A 13,583-nucleotide genomic window follows, 5' to 3' on the forward strand; every position below is an offset into this window, starting at 1 on the left:
CTGAGCTTATTTGAAACCCTTGTTTTATGCATCACCCCACCTCCCCTTTCCCGTTCAGCAGCCATAGTGTGATTTCTAAATGTGTGACTCTGTTCTGTTTTGTAATTCAGTTCAAGTGTAGCGATTTTTACATTCCCTCTATCAGTGATAGCTTATGATAAGTGTCTTTTTCTGTGTGACTTATTTCACTTAGAATCGTCGTACCTAAATCCACTCATCATGCTGCTACTAGCCTTATGGCATTGATTTCACGGCTGAGTGATATCCCATTGTACATAAGGAGCACAGTTTCTTTATCCATTTTTCTCTTTCCTGGGATATTTAAGGTGTAACGAAGTGGAGGTTCTTGTCAACAGAGCAGCCCTAAACTTTGGGGTGCCTGTGTCTTGCTGATTTTTAGTTTTCCCAATTTATACGCCCATGAGTGGAAGTGCCCTATGCTCTCTAAGCTGTGTTTTTTAGATGTTCCAGGACACACCGGACACTTCTCCAGAGTGGCTGTTGGCAATTTACATCCCGCCCATCAGCGTAGCAAGGCTCCCACTTCTCCATGGCCTGTCCTGCATTTCTGGTTTTGACACTTTTTTCAGCATGGCCCTCTTGACCGATGGGAAGCGAGGCTTCTTTGTAGCGCTGATTTGCCTTTCCAGGTTGCTTGTTTGGCCAAAAAGGGCGTATGCGTTTTTTCCTGAATATATTCAGGAAAAAACGCATACGCCCTTTTTGGCCAAGGGCAACATTGTCGACGTTTTGCCGCTTTTCATGTGCTTTAAAGGTGATTCGAATCTACCTCCTGAAGTCTGTTTCCTGCAATTCTGCCTTGCTTTCAAATCCTCTTCGTTGCCTTCCCTCAATATATTTGTGGACGAGAGTTATCATTTATAACTCTGCAGGTTTGTGAATTGCAGTGCCCCTGAGCTCCATTTTTCAACTCGCTTTTTTGGGAGCTGGCCGCAAAAGCACAGGATTGCTTCTGTCCCTATTCTCGTTCCGGGGGGCAGGCTGAGCCTGTGGCTAATGCTTCTTCCTGATGGGAAAATAGAGTGACCTGTGCCTGTCCCAACACCTAGAGCTAGTCTCTCATTGGTTCCCCCTCTTCCCGTTCATCCTCAGGACAAATTGCAACCTGTACAGAACAGGAGGTTAAAGGTGCTGATTCTCCAAGGAGGGAGATTGCTAGTAAAGCGTCTGGAATGGCATACCCGAGACCAAGGAGATGAGAAATGAGGTGCGTTTTAGAAACCTTTCCCGATCACACGGTGTACCATCTTCTGGGTTTCTCGTGCATGTTTTTGATGTAGCAAGATGCCCTTGAACCTGGAGATTTGGGACCCACGAGATGGGTACCACGCAGTATTACTTGAAAGGGTCTGCGTTTGCTCACCCAACCTCACCAAACCTCTCAGCCCCAAGAGTGTCCACCCTTAGGTCTCATCCAGCTGTGGGTCTAGATATGGTCATTCCAGGTTGCATCACAGCCCCTGAACGAATTTTGTAGGAATTTCTCTCTCTTTCACTGTCTTTGGTTCATGGGTTTTTAAAAGTAATTTATTTTTCTAATGGGGTTTAGCTGCTTTTCACTGCTGTGTTTATGCCGCTTTATACCCACTTGACTCACTTACACAGAGATACCAATTCATAGGTTTTAGGATTCTTACTAGTCAGATATATTCTTGTGCGGTGAATAGGGGGTGTTGAGTCCAGTTCACTGAGCAAGGAGTAGGTCTTGTCTATTACATATTGGGTTTATGGAACGGTATCTGAGCTAATTTGAAACCCTTCTTTTATGCGTCACCCCACCTCCCCTTTCCCGTTCAGCAGCCATAGTGTGATTTCTAAATGTGTGACTCTGTTCTGTTTTGTAATTCAGTTCAAGTGTAGCGATTTTTACATTCCCTGTATAAGTGATATCTTATGATAAGTGTCTTTTTCTGTGTGACTTATTTCACTTAGAATCGTCGTACCTAAATCCACTCATCATGCTGCTACTAGCCTTATGGCATTGATTTCACGGCCGAGTGATATTCCATTGTACATAAGGAGCACAGTTTCTTTATCCATTTTTCTCTTTCCTGGGATATATAAGGTGTAACGAAGTGGAGGTTCTTGCCAACAGAGCAGCCCTAAACTTTTGGGTGCCTGTGTCTTGCTGATTTTTACTTTTCCCAATTTATACGCCCATGAGTGGAAGTGCCCTATCCTCTCTAAGCTGTGTTTTTTAGATATTCCAGGACACACCGTACACTTCTCCAGAGTGGCTGTTGGCAATTTACATCCCGCACATCAGCGTAGCAAGGCTCCCACTTCTCCATGGCTTGTCCTGCATTTCTGGTTTTGACACTCTTTTCAGCATGGCCCTCTTGACCGATGGGAAGCGAGGCTTCTTTGTAGCGCTGATTTGCCTTTCCAGGTGGCTTGGTTGGCCAAAAAGGGCGTATGCGTTTTTTCCTGAATATATTCAGGAAAAAACGCATATGCCCTTTTTGGCCAAGGGCAACATTGTCGACGTTTTGCCGCTTTTCATGTGCTTTAAAGGCGATTCGAATCTACCTCCTGAAGTCTGTTTCCTGCAATTCTGCCTTGCTTTCAAATCCTCTTCGTTGCCTTCCCTCAATATATTTGTGGACGAGAGTTATCATTTATAACTCTGCAGGTTTGTGAATTGCAGTGCCCCTGAGCTCCATTTTTCAACTCGCTTTTTTGGGAGCTGGCCGCAAAAGCACAGGATTTCTTCTGGCCCTATTCTCGTTCCGGGGTCAGGCTGAGCCTATGGCTAATGCTTCTTCCTGATGGGAAAATAGAGTGACCTGTGCCTGTCCCAACACCTAGAGCTAGTCTCTCATTGGTTCCCCCTCTTCCCGTTCATCCTCAGGACAAATTGCAACCTGTACGGAACAGGAGGTTAAAGGTGCTGATTCTCCAAGGAGGGAGGTTGCTAGTAAAGCGGCTGAAATGGCGTACCCGAGACCAAGGAGATGAGAAATGAGGTGCGTTTTAGAAACCTTTCCCGATCACACGGTGTACCATCTTCTGGGTTTCTCGTGCATTTTTTCGATGTAGGAAGATGCCCTTGAACCTGGAGATTTGGGACCCATGAGATGGGTACCACGCAGTATTACTTGAAAGGGTCTGCGTTTGCTCACCCAACCTCACCAAACCTCTCAGCCCCAAGAGTGTCCACCCTTATGTCTCATCCAGCTGTGGGTCTAGATACGGTCATTCCAGGTTGCATCACAGCCCCTGAACGAATTTTATAGGAATTTCTCTCTCTTTCACTGTCTTTGGTTCATGGGTTTTTAAAAGTAATTTATTTTTATAATGGGGTTTAGCTGCTTTTCACTGCTGTGTTTATGCCGCTTTATACCCACTTGACTCACTTACACAGAGATACCAATACATAGGTTTTAGGATTCTTACTAGTCAGATATATTCTTGTGCGGTGAATAGGGGGTGTTGAGTCCAGTTCACTGAGCAAGGAGTAGGTCTTGTCTATTACATATTGGGTTTATGGAACGGTATCTGAGCTAATTTGAAACCCTTCTTTTATGCGTCACCCCACCTCCCCTTTCCCGTTCAGCAGCCATAGTGTGATTTCTAAATGTGTGACTCTGTTCTGTTTTGTAATTCAGTTCAAGTGTAGCGATTTTTACCTTCCCTGTATAAGTGATATCTTATGATAAGTGTCTTTTTCTGTGTGACTTATTTCACTTAGAATCGTCGTACCTAAATCCACTCATCATGCTGCTACTAGCCTTATGGCATTGATTTCACGGCCGAGTGATATTCCATTGTACATAAGGAGCACAGTTTCTTTATCCATTTTTCTCTTTCCTGGGATATTTAAGGTGTAACGAAGTGGAGGTTCTTGTCAACAGAGCAGCCCTAAACTTTGGGGTGCCTGTGTCTTGCTGATTTTTAGTTTTCCCAATTTATACGCCCATGAGTGGAAGTGCCCTATGCTCTCTAAGCTGTGTTTTTTAGATGTTCCAGGACACACCGGACACTTCTCCAGAGTGGCTGTTGGCAATTTACATCCCGCCCATCAGCGTAGCAAGGCTCCCACTTCTCCATGGCCTGTCCTGCATTTCTGGTTTTGACACTTTTTTCAGCATGGCCCTCTTGACCGATGGGAAGCGAGGCTTCTTTGTAGCGCTGATTTGCCTTTCCAGGTGGCTTGGTTGGCCAAAAAGGGCGTATGCGTTTTTTCCTGAATATATTCAGGAAAAAACGCATACGCCCTTTTTGGCCAAGGGCAACATTGTCGACGTTTTGCCGCTTTTCATGTGCTTTAAAGGCGATTCGAATGTACCTCCTGAAATCTGTTTCCTGCAATTCTGCCTTGCTTTCAAATCCTCTTCGTTGCCTTCCCTCAAGATATTTGTGGACGATAGTTACCATTTATAACTCTGCAGGTTTGTGAATTGCAGTGCCCCTGAGCTCCATTTTTCCACTCGCTTTTTTGGGAGCTGGCCACAAAAGCACAGGATTGCTTCTGGCCCTCTTCTGGTTCCGGGGTCAGGCTGAGCCTGTGGCCAATGCTTCTTCCTGATGGAAAAATAGAGTGACCTGTGCCTGTCCCAACACCTAGAGCTAGTCTCTCATTGGTTCCCCCTCTTCCCGTTCATCCTCAGGACAAGTTGCACCCTGTACGGAACAGGAGGTTAAAGGTGCTGATTCTCCAAGGAGGGAGATTGCTAGTAAAGCGGCTGGAATGGCGAACCCGAGCCCAAGGAGATGAGAAATGAGGTGCGGTTTAGAAACCTTTCCCGATCACACGGTGTACCATCTTCTGGGTTTCTCGTGCATGTGTTTGATGTAGGAAGATGCCCTTGAACCTGGAGATTTGGGACCCACGGGATGGGTACCACGCAGTATTACTTGAAAGGGTCTGCGTTTGCTCACCCAACCTCACCAAACCTCTCAGCCCCAAGAGTGTCCACCCTTATGTCTCATCCAGCTGTGGGTCTAGATATGGTCATTCCAGGTCGCATCACAGCCCCTGAACGAATTTTGTAGGAATTTCTCTCTCTTTCACTGTCTTTGGTTCATGGGTTTTTAAAAGTAATTTATTTTCATAATGGGGTTTAGCTGCTTTTCACTGCTGTGTTGATGCCGCTTTACACCCACTTGACTCACTTACACAGAGATATCAATACATAGGTTTTAGGATTCTTACTAGTCAGATATATTCTTGTGCGGTGAATAGGGGGTGTTGAGTCCAGTTCACTGAGCAAGGAGTAGGTCTTGTCTATTACATATTGGGTTTATGGAACGGTATCTGAGCTAATTTGAAACCCTTCTTTTATGCATCACCCCACCTCCCCTTTCCCGTTCAGCAGCCATAGTGTGATTTCTAAATGTGTGACTCTGTTCTGTTTTGTAATTCAGTTCAAGTGTAGCGATTTTTACATTCCCTCTATAAGTGATATCTCATGATAAGTGTCTTTTTCTGTGTGACTTATTTCACTTAGAATCGTCGTACCTAAATCCACTCATCATGCTGCTACTAGCCTTATGGCATTGATTTCACGGCTGAGTGATATTCCATTGTACATAAGGAGCACAGTTTCTTTATCCATTTTTCTCTTTCCTGGGATATTTAAGGTGTAACGAAGTGGAGGTTCTTGCCAACAGAGCAGCCCTAAACTTTGGGGTGCCTGTGTCTTGCTGATTTTTAGTTTTCCCAATTTATACGCCCATGAGTGGAAGTGCCCTATGCTCTCTAAGCTGTGTGTTTTAGATGTTCCAGGACACACCGGACACTTCTCCAGAGTGGCTGTTGGCAATTTACATCCCGCCCATCAGCGTAGCAAGGCTCCCACTTCTCCATGGCCTGTCCTGCATTTCTGGTTTTGACACTTTTTTCAGCATGGCCCTCTTGACCGATGGGAAGCGAGGCTTCTTTGTAGCGCTGATTTGCCTTTCCAGGTGGCTTGGTTGGCCAAAAAGGGCGTATGCGTTTTTTCCTGAATATATTCAGGAAAAAACGCATACGCCCTTTTTGGCCAAGGGCAACATTGTCGACGTTTTGCCGCTTTTCATGTGCTTTAAAGGCGATTCGAATCTACCTCCTGAAGTCTGTTTCCTGCAATTCTGCCTTGCTTTCAAATCCTCTTCGTTGCCTTCCCTCAAGATATTTGTGGACGAGAGTTATCATTTATAACTCTGCAGGTTTGTGAATTGCAGTGCCCCTGAGCTCCATTTTTCCACTCGCTTTTTTGGGAGCTGGCCACAAAAGCACAGGATTGCTTCTGGCCCTCTTCTGGTTCCGGGGTCAGGCTGAGCCTGTGGCTAATGCTTCTTCCTGATGGAAAAATAGAGTGACCTGTGCCTGTCCCAACACCTAGAGCTAGTCTCTCATTGGTTCCCCCTCTTCCCGTTCATCCTCAGGACAAATTGCACCCTGTACGGAACAGGAGGTTAAAGGTGCTGATTCTCCAAGGAGGGAGATTGCTAGTAAAGCGGCTGGAATGGCGAACCCGAGCCCAAGGAGATGAGAAATGAGGTGCGGTTTAGAAACCTTTCCCGATCACACGGTGTACCATCTTCTGGGTTTCTCGTGCATGTGTTTGATGTAGGAAGATGCCCTTGAACCTGGAGATTTGGGACCCACGGGATGGGTACCACGCAGTATTACTTGAAAGGGTCTGCGTTTGCTCACCCAACCTCACCAAACCTCTCAGCCCCAAGAGTGTCCACCCTTATGTCTCATCCAGCTGTGGGTCTAGATATGGTCATTCCAGGTCGCATCACAGCCCCTGAACGAATTTTGTAGGAATTTCTCTCTCTTTCACTGTCTTTGGTTCATGGGTTTTTAAAAGTAATTCATTTTCATAATGGGGTTTAGCTGCTTTTCACTGCTGTGTTTATGCCGCTTTACACCCACTTGACTCACTTACACAGAGATATCAATACATAGGTTTTAGGATTCTTACTAGTCAGATATATTCTTGTGCGGTGAATAGGGGGTGTTGAGTCCAGTTCACTGAGCAAGGAGTAGGTCTTGTCTATTACATATTGGGTTTATGGAACGGTATCTGAGCTAATTTGAAACCCTTCTTTTATGCATCACCCCACCTCCCCTTTCCCGTTCAGCAGCCATAGTGTGATTTCTAAATGTGTGACTCTGTTCTGTTTTGTAATTCAGTTCAAGTGTAGCGATTTTTACATTCCCTCTATAAGTGATATCTCATGATAAGTGTCTTTTTCTGTGTGACTTATTTCACTTAGAATCGTCGTACCTAAATCCACTCATCATGCTGCTACTAGCATTATAACATTGATTTCAAGGCTGAGTGATATTCCATTGTACATAAGGAGCACAGTTTCTTTATCCATTTTTCTCTTTCCTGGGATATTTAAGGTGTAACGAAGTGGAGGTTCTTGCCAACAGAGCAGCCCTAATCTTCGGGGTGCCTCTGTCTTGCTGCTTTTTAGTTTTCCCAATTTATACGCCCATGAATGGAAGGGCCCTATTCTCTCTAAGCTGTGTTTTTTAGATGTTCCAGGACACACCGGACACTTCTCCAGAGTGGCTGTTGGCAATTTACATCCCGCCCATCAGCGTAGCAAGGCTCGCACTTCTCCATGGCCTGTCCTGCATTTCTGGTTTTGACACTTTTTTCAGCATGGCCCTCTTGACCGATGGGAAGCGAGGCTTCTTTGTAGCGCTGATTTGCCTTTCCAGGTGGCTTGGTTGGCCAAAAAGGGCGTATGCGTTTTTTCCTGAATATATTCAGGAAAAAACGCATACGCCCTTTTTGGCCAAGGGCAACATTGTCGACGTTTTGCCGCTTTTCATGTGCTTTAAAGGCGATTCGAATCTACCTCCTGAAGTCTGTTTCCTGCAATTCTGCCTTGCTTTCAAATCCTCTTCGTTGCCTTCCCTCAAGATATTTGTGGACGAGAGTTATCATTTATAACTCTGCAGGTTTGTGAATTGCAGTGCCCCTGAGCTCCGTTTTTCCACTCGCTTTTTTGGGAGCTGGCCACAAAAGCACAGGATTGCTTCTGGCCCTCTTCTGGTTCCGGGGTCAGGCTGAGCCTGTGGCTAATTCTTCCTCCTTATGCGAAAATAGAGTGACCTGTGCCTGTCCCAACACCTAGAGCTAGTCTCTCATTGGTTCCCCCTCCTTCTGTTCATCCTCAGGACAAATTGCAACCTGTACGGAACAGAAGGTTAAAGGTGCTGCTGATTCTCCAAGGAGGGAGATTGCTAGTAAAGCGGCTGGAATGGCGAACCCGAGCCCAAGGAGATGAGAAATGAGGTGCGGTTTAGAAACCTTTCCCGATCACACGGTGTACCATCTTCTGGGTTTCTCGTGCATGTGTTTGATGTAGGAAGATGCCCTTGAACCTGGAGATTTGGGACCCACGGGATGGGTACCACGCAGTATTACTTGAAAGGGTCTGCGTTTGCTCACCCAACCTCACCAAACCTCTCAGCCCCAAGAGTGTCCACCCTTAGGTCTCATCCAGCTGTGGGTCTAGATATGGTCATTCCAGGTCGCATCACAGCCCCTGAACGAATTTTGTAGGAATTTCTCTCTCTTTCACTGTCTTTGGTTCATGGGTTTTTAAAAGTAATTCATTTTCATAATGGGGTTTAGCTGCTTTTCACTGCTGTGTTTATGCCGCTTTACACCCACTTGACTCACTTACACAGAGATATCAATACATAGGTTTTAGGATTCTTACTAGTCAGATATATTCTTGTGCGGTGAATAGGGGGTGTTGAGTCCAGTTCACTGAGCAAGGAGTAGGTCTTGTCTATTACATATTGGGTTTATGGAACGGTATCTGAGCTAATTTGAAACCCTTGTTTTATGCATCACCCCACCTCACCTTTCCCGTTTAGCAGCCATAGTGTGATTTCTAAATGTGTGACTCTGTTCTGTTTTGTAATTCAGTTCAAGTGTAGCGATTTTTACATTCCCTCTATAAGTGATATCTCATGATAAGTGTCTTTTTCTGTGTGACTTATTTCACTTAGAATCGTCGTACCTAAATCCATTCATCATGCTGCTACTAGCATTATAACATTGATTTCAAGGCTGAGTGATATTCCATTGTACATACGGACCACGACTTCTTTATCCATTTTTCTCTTTCCTGGGATATTTAAGGTGTAATAAAGTGGAGGTTGTTGTCAACAGAGCAGCCCTAATCTTCGGGGTGCCTCTGTCTTGCTGCTTTTTAGTTTTCCCAATTTATACGCCCATGAATGGAAGGGCCCTATTCTCTCTAAGCTGTGTTTTTTAGATATTTCAGGACACACCGTACACTTCTCCAGAGTGGCTGTTGGCAATTTACATCCCGCCCATCAGCGTAGCAAGGCTCCCATTTCTCCATGGCCTGTCCTGCATTTCTGGTTTTGACACTTTTTTCAGCATGACCATTTTGACCGATGGGAAAGGAGACTTCTTTGTAGCGCTGATTTGCCTTTCCAGGTTGTTTGGTTGGCCAAAAAGGGCGTATGCGTTTTTTCCTGAATATATTCAGGAAAAAACGCATACGCCCTTTTTGGCCAAGGGCAACATTGTCGACGTTTTGCCGCTTTTCATGTGCTTTAAAGGCGATTCGAATGTACCTCCTGAAATCTGTTTCCTGCAATTCTGCCTTGCTTTCAAATCCTCTTCGTTGCCTTCCCTCAATATATTTGGGGATGAGAGTTATCATTTATAACTCTGCAGGTTTGTGAATTGCAGTGCCCCTGAGCTCCGTTTTTCCACTTGCTTTTTTGGGAGCTGGCCGCAAAAGCGCAGGACTGCTTCAGGCCCTATTCTGGTTCCGGGGGGCCAGGCTGAGCCTGTGGTTAATTCTTCCTCCTTATGCGAAAATAGAGTGACCTGTGCCTGTCCCAACACCTAGAGCTAGTCTCTCATTGGTTCCCCCTCCTTCTGTTCATCCTCAGGACAAATTGCAACCTGCACGGAACAGAAGGTTAAAGGTGCTGCTGATTCTCCAAGGAGGGAGATTGCTAGTAAAGCGGCTGGAATGGCGAACCCGAGCCCAAGGAGATGAGAAATGAGGTGCGGTTTAGAAACCTTTCTCGATCACACGGTGTACCATCTTCTGGGTTTCTCGTGCATGTGTTTGATGTAGGAAGATGCCCTTGAACCTGGAGATTTGGGACCCACGGGATGGGTACCACGCAGTATTACTTGAAAGGGTCTGCGTTTGCTCACCCAACCTCACCAAACCTCTCAGCCCCAAGAGTGTCCACCCTTATGTCTCATCCAGCTGTGGGTCTAGATATGGTCATTCCAGGTCGCATCACAGCCCCTGAACGAATTTTGTAGGAATTTCTCTCTCTTTCACTGTCTTTGGTTCATGGGCTTTTAAAAGTAATTTATTTTCATAATGGGGTTTAGCTGCTTTTCACTGCTGTGTTTATGCCGCTTTACACCCACTTGACTCACTTACACAGAGATATCAATACATAGGTTTTAGGATTCTTACTAGTCAGATATATTCTTGTGCGGTGAATAGGGGGTGTTGAGTCCAGTTCACTGAGCAAGGAGTAGGTCTTGTCTATTACATATTGGGTTTATGGAACGGTATCTGAGCTAATTTGAAACCCTTGTTTTATGCATCACCCCACCTCCCCTTTCCCGTTCAGCAGCCATAGTGTGATTTCTAAATGTGTGACTCTGTTCTGTTTTGTAATTCAGTTCAAGTGTAGCGATTTTTACATTCCCTCTATCAGTGATAGCTTATGATAAGTGTCTTTTTCTGTGTGACTTATTTCACTTAGAATCGTCGTACCTAAATCCACTCATCATGCTGCTACTAGCCTTATGGCATTGATTTCACGGCTGAGTGATATTCCATTGTACATAAGGAGCACAGTTTCTTTATCCATTTTTCTCTTTCCTGGGATATTTAAGGTGTAACGAAGTGGAGGTTCTTGTCAACAGAGCAGCCCTAAACTTTGGGGTGCCTGTGTCTTGCTGATTTTTAGTTTTCCCAATTTATACGCCCATGAGTGGAAGTGCCCTATGCTCTCTAAGCTGTGTTTTTTAGATGTTCCAGGACACACCGGACACTTCTCCAGAGTGGCTGTTGGCAATTTACATCCCGCCCATCAGCGTAGCAAGGCTCCCACTTCTCCATGGCCTGTCCTGCATTTCTGGTTTTGACACTTTTTTCAGCATGGCCTTCTTGACCGATGGGAAGCGAGGCTTCTTTGTAGCGCTGATTTGCCTTTCCAGGTGGCTTGGTTGGCCAAAAAGGGCGTATGCGTTTTTTCCTGAATATATTCAGGAAAAAACGCATACGCCCTTTTTGGCCAAGGGCAACATTGTCGACGTTTTGCCGCTTTTCATGTGCTTTAAAGGCGATTCGAATGTACCTCCTGAAATCTGTTTCCTGCAATTCTGCCTTGCTTTCAAATCCTCTTCGTTGCCTTCCCTCAAGATATTTGTGGACGATAGTTACCATTTATAACTCTGCAGGTTTGTGAATTGCAGTGCCCCTGAGCTCCATTTTTCCACTCGCTTTTTTGGGAGCTGGCCACAAAAGCACAGGATTGCTTCTGGCCCTCTTCTGGTTCCGGGGTCAGGCTGAGCCTGTGGCCAATGCTTCTTCCTGATGGAAAAATAGAGTGACCTGTGCCTGTCCCAACACCTAGAGCTAGTCTCTCATTGGTTCCCCCTCTTCCCGTTCATCCTCAGGACAAATTGCACCCTGTACGGAACAGGAGGTTAAAGGTGCTGATTCTCCAAGGAGGGAGATTGCTAGTAAAGCGGCTGGAATGGCGAACCCGAGCCCAAGGAGATGAGAAATGAGGTGCGGTTTAGAAACCTTTCCCGATCACACGGTGTACCATCTTCTGGGTTTCTCGTGCATGTGTTTGATGTAGGAAGATGCCCTTGAACCTGGAGATTTGGGACCCACGGGATGGGTACCACGCAGTATTACTTGAAAGGGTCTGCGTTTGCTCACCCAACCTCACCAAACCTCTCAGCCCCAAGAGTGTCCACCCTTAGGTCTCATCCAGCTGTGGGTCTAGATATGGTCATTCCAGGTCGCATCACAGCCCCTGAACGAATTTTGTAGGAATTTCTCTCTCTTTCACTGTCTTTGGTTCATGGGTTTTTAAAAGTAATTTATTTTCATAATGGGGTTTAGCTGCTTTTCACTGCTGTGTTTATGCCGCTTTACAGCCACTTGACTCACTTACACAGAGATATCAATACATAGGTTTTAGGATTCTTACTAGTCAGATATATTCTTGTGCGGTGAATAGGGGGTGTTGAGTCCAGTTCACTGAGCAAGGAGTAGGTCTTGTCTATTACATATTGGGTTTATGGAACGGTATCTGAGCTAATTTGAAACCCTTCTTTTATGCATCACCCCACCTCCCCTTTCCCGTTCAGCAGCCATAGTGTGATTTCTAAATGTGTGACTCTGTTCTGTTTTGTAATTCAGTTCAAGTGTAGCGATTTTTACATTCCCTCTATAAGTGATATCTCATGATAAGTGTCTTTTTCTGTGTGACTTATTTCACTTAGAATCGTCGTACCTAAATCCACTCATCATGCTGCTACTAGCCTTATGGCATTGATTTCACGGCTGAGTGATATTCCATTGTACATAAGGAGCACAGTTTCTTTATCCATTTTTCTCTTTCCTGGGATATTTAAGGTGTAACGAAGTGGAGGTTCTTGCCAACAGAGCAGCCCTAAACTTTGGGGTGCCTGTGTCTTGCTGATTTTTAGTTTTCCCAATTTATACGCCCATGAGTGGAAGTGCCCTATGCTCTCTAAGCTGTGTGTTTTAGATGTTCCAGGACACACCGGACACTTCTCCAGAGTGGCTGTTGGCAATTTACATCCCGCCCATCAGCGTAGCAAGGCTCCCACTTCTCCATGGCCTGTCCTGCATTTCTGGTTTTGACACTTTTTTCAGCATGGCCCTCTTGACCGATGGGAAGCGAGGCTTCTTTGTAGCGCTGATTTGCCTTTCCAGGTGGCTTGGTTGGCCAAAAAGGGCGTATGCGTTTTTTCCTGAATATATTCAGGAAAAAACGCATACGCCCTTTTTGGCCAAGGGCAACATTGTCGACGTTTTGCCGCTTTTCATGTGCTTTAAAGGCGATTCGAATCTACCTCCTGAAGTCTGTTTCCTGCAATTCTGCCTTGCTTTCAAATCCTCTTCGTTGCCTTCCCTCAAGATATTTGTGGACGAGAGTTATCATTTATAACTCTGCAGGTTTGTGAATTGCAGTGCCCCTGAGCTCCATTTTTCCACTCGCTTTTTTGGGAGCTGGCCACAAAAGCACAGGATTGCTTCTGGCCCTCTTCTGGTTCCGGGGTCAGGCTGAGCCTGTGGCTAATGCTTCTTCCTGATGGAAAAATAGAGTGACCTGTGCCTGTCCCAACACCTAGAGCTAGTCTCTCATTGGTTCCCCCTCTTCCCGTTCATCCTCAGGACAAATTGCACCCTGTACGGAACAGGAGGTTAAAGGTGCTGATTCTCCAAGGAGGGAGATTGCTAGTAAAGCGGCTGGAATGGCGAACCCGAGCCCAAGGAGATGAGAAATGAGGTGCGGTTTAGAAACCTTTCCCGATCACACGGTG

This window comes from Balaenoptera borealis (genome assembly GCF_965194805.1).
Source record: "Balaenoptera borealis genome assembly, chromosome: 4".
In the NCBI taxonomy this organism is placed as follows: Eukaryota; Metazoa; Chordata; class Mammalia; order Artiodactyla; family Balaenopteridae; genus Balaenoptera; species Balaenoptera borealis.